The sequence below is a fragment of the Aplysia californica genome, unplaced genomic scaffold, assembly GCF_000002075.1.
Source record: "Aplysia californica isolate F4 #8 unplaced genomic scaffold, AplCal3.0 scaffold01140, whole genome shotgun sequence".
Classification (NCBI taxonomy): domain Eukaryota; kingdom Metazoa; phylum Mollusca; class Gastropoda; order Aplysiida; family Aplysiidae; genus Aplysia; species Aplysia californica.
In genome coordinates this window covers 146,232-149,169 of record NW_004798410.1, presented here as the reverse complement: position 1 = coordinate 149,169, position 2,938 = coordinate 146,232, and the positions used below count along the sequence as shown (strand labels likewise).

General features: G+C 41.5%; 1 protein-coding gene across 1 annotated transcript in view; it reads left to right on the top strand.

Annotated features, from left to right (window-relative positions):
* Nucleotides 1–2,938, top strand: part of LOC106013692 — a 9,534-nt gene that overhangs the window by 4,652 nt on the left and 1,944 nt on the right. The window lies entirely within an intron of this gene.

Genomic DNA, 2,938 nt, shown 5'->3' with positions numbered 1-2,938 from the left:
CACTTAACCATATCCGCACGTCGTGTTTTACTATCGTATCCATACGACGTGGGGAACTCTGTGCCACCACTTAACCATATCCGCACGTCGTGTTTTACTATCGTATCCATACGACGTGGGGAACTCTGTGCCACCACTTAACCATATCCGCACGTCGTGTTTTACTATCGTATCCATACGAAGTGGGGAACTCTGTGCCACCACTTTCCAAAGAGGAAATTTACTCGTTAATCCGATCCGTACGCTTTGCATAGCAGTCAGTCAAAATGATTTTTTTGAGAAATACTGAAAGTTTCAAAGAGATCTTCGTACTAGAAGTATTCTAAAATGTGAAGAATACAACCCCGGAGGTACTAAATGACCCCATTGGTGTACGGATAGGGTTAAACGGAGTGCCCATTACGGATGGGATTGACGTGTCGAACCGATCACCCTTCTTGGTCGCCTAAAAGCTAACGCGTTTGTTTTCAGGCAACCGAGTCCGCGATTTCAGGCAACCGAGTCCGCGATTTCAGACGACCGAGTCGGGCGATGGACCCGACCCGATGTAATAGGCATCCCCTATTATGATATGTTGATGTCGTAACCCTGGCGACCTGTTGATCCTCTTTTTTTTGCATTTGGAATAACAATGTAGTATTGGCTAACAGCAAGCAGCGTTCCTTTGTGTGAGACTACACCAACATTAACGTCTCTACACCGAAAACAGGGATACGAGAGCTGCGCTATATATAACTGCAGTGAGGTTACTGAACACGCAGTGCTACAAAGAGAAAGAGAGAGAGAGAGAGAGAGAGAGAGAGAGAGAGAGAGAGAGAGAGAGAGAGAGAGAGAGAGCAAGAGTGTGTGTTCTATACCATCTAATCTTTTCAAAAAGGGACAGGACACACTGAAGAGGTTCATTCTAGCCTCTGGTTAAAGATAAAAATAGTTCTCACAGATATGCATAGAAGAATCAAGCTTTCTACCAGATTATGTTCCCATTTTGGAAGCCGGAAATGCTGTAATACACACGCCCTGACTCTTACCGAATATAAAACAGTGATGTGTTGCAAGTTTTAAGATTTAGTCCAAAGAACAGAACAGAAGATTTTTATCAAGTTGGCCATGACCATCGAACTGAAGTGGGTTTGATCATCATATAAGTTGCAAGAATCGGGTACGGATGAGGGTAAATGATCACTCAAATATAAGTGATGTACTGGTTTTCTGTTTTCTTAAATCTTGCTCCATTCAGGGACAAAACAAAACGAGTGGGAAACTGCTTTTAAAATGTGCATAGAAAGTGGCTCAAGTCAAGATTCCCAGCTGCTAAGCCTGTAATTTGTATTCCTTGTTAGACGTTAAAAAAAAATAACATTGAATTCGCTTTAACTCAACCATTTTATCCGGACACATATTTCCGAGAGATGCTTTTACATGTGGAAAACAGCACCTGTAGTTAACCCGTCGGAAACATTGCCTTGCACACAGTAGACATGAGTTCGATTCATTGAAGGAAAAGACATTTCATCGAGCTTCTCCGTGTTATTTTTTTTTCTGCTTAGATATTGTGTACTAGATCGAGTGAATAGTTCTGACAGGCTAGACAAATAAGCCCGTCTCATTAAAATTCTAAATTGTGTTGAAAAGGCTCTAAAGTATTTTTTGTGGCGTCGGTAGCATAGTCGTTAGGCTTTCAGACTCGCAACCATAAGGTCATAGGTTCGAATTCCGTCAGGGTCCCGACTTTGTGTCCTTGGGAAAAGCACTTAACACGAATTTTCCTCACTTCACCCTTGTGAAAATGGGTACCCGGCTAATAACAATGAAAGATCTTGTCCGTTTGTAGTATTTGAGCGCGTGAAAATCTGCACTTTACACTCTATGCTTCCCTAGCTTCTGGGGATGTTTCTTGTTGTTCTAGGGTGTGCTGGGATAATAATAGCTGTAAAGCGCATAGAGAATGCTGTAGAGCGAGGATATGCGCAATATAAATACAGTCATAATTATAAATATAATATACAATGACAAACCTAAGTGTAACCACTATGTCCATTATCTTATGTATTAAACGTCAAGGTTTGACAGGACGTATCTTGAAAAGTGCAGTTCGGTATGCATAAATGTTGATCTCTCAAGCATAATCAGATAAAATAGATAAACTCCTTGTTTGTTATCTTACTTTCTAAAACTGTCACATGAGGTGCCGTTAGTGCCATGTCACACTTGCTATTATACGTCTTTCAAATATTGTATGGGCAATTCCACCTCTTAAAGAACCTTACAATGTTAAATCTATACAAGATTGCTTGATTTTCAGTCAGTAGCTTTCGCTTTCAAAATCGTAATGCTCATAAGACAAATGCCAAAGTCATTTTAGCCAGTTAGAGTAGATCAGAAAAACAGTGTTTTTTCGAACAATGGACCCTGAGAAACGTTTGAATTTTAGTACACTCAATTGATTAACGTGGAGCTAACGTGTCGTACGAGGCGACTAAACGGCGAACCAGGTCGCAAAACCCACCCCATTGGCCTTAGGATCGACTGCGGGACTGTCAGGGGAGGCCTTGTTGGCGTCGTCTGCCTTCCCCTTGTCGCCTGCCTGTGTCCCGGGTTTCGGAGCACCGTCTGCTGTAGGTTCGGTGCTTGTGGGTGCAGGGGCAGCCTCTGTGGCCTGTTTCTTCTTCCTACCGAACACCATCTGTGTTGGAGGAAAGAGGATAAAATAATAACTATAATCAAGATAGATTTACGGGAGGGAAAAGGACAAAATATGATAATAAACAAGTTAGATGTAAGCGAGAAAAGAGGACGAATAATAAAAAGCATGAAAGATGTGTAGGAGGAAAGAAGACTAAAATAATGGCACCACTACTACTACTACTACTACTACTACTACTACTACTACTACTACTACTACTACTACTACCACTACTACTACTACTACTACTACTAC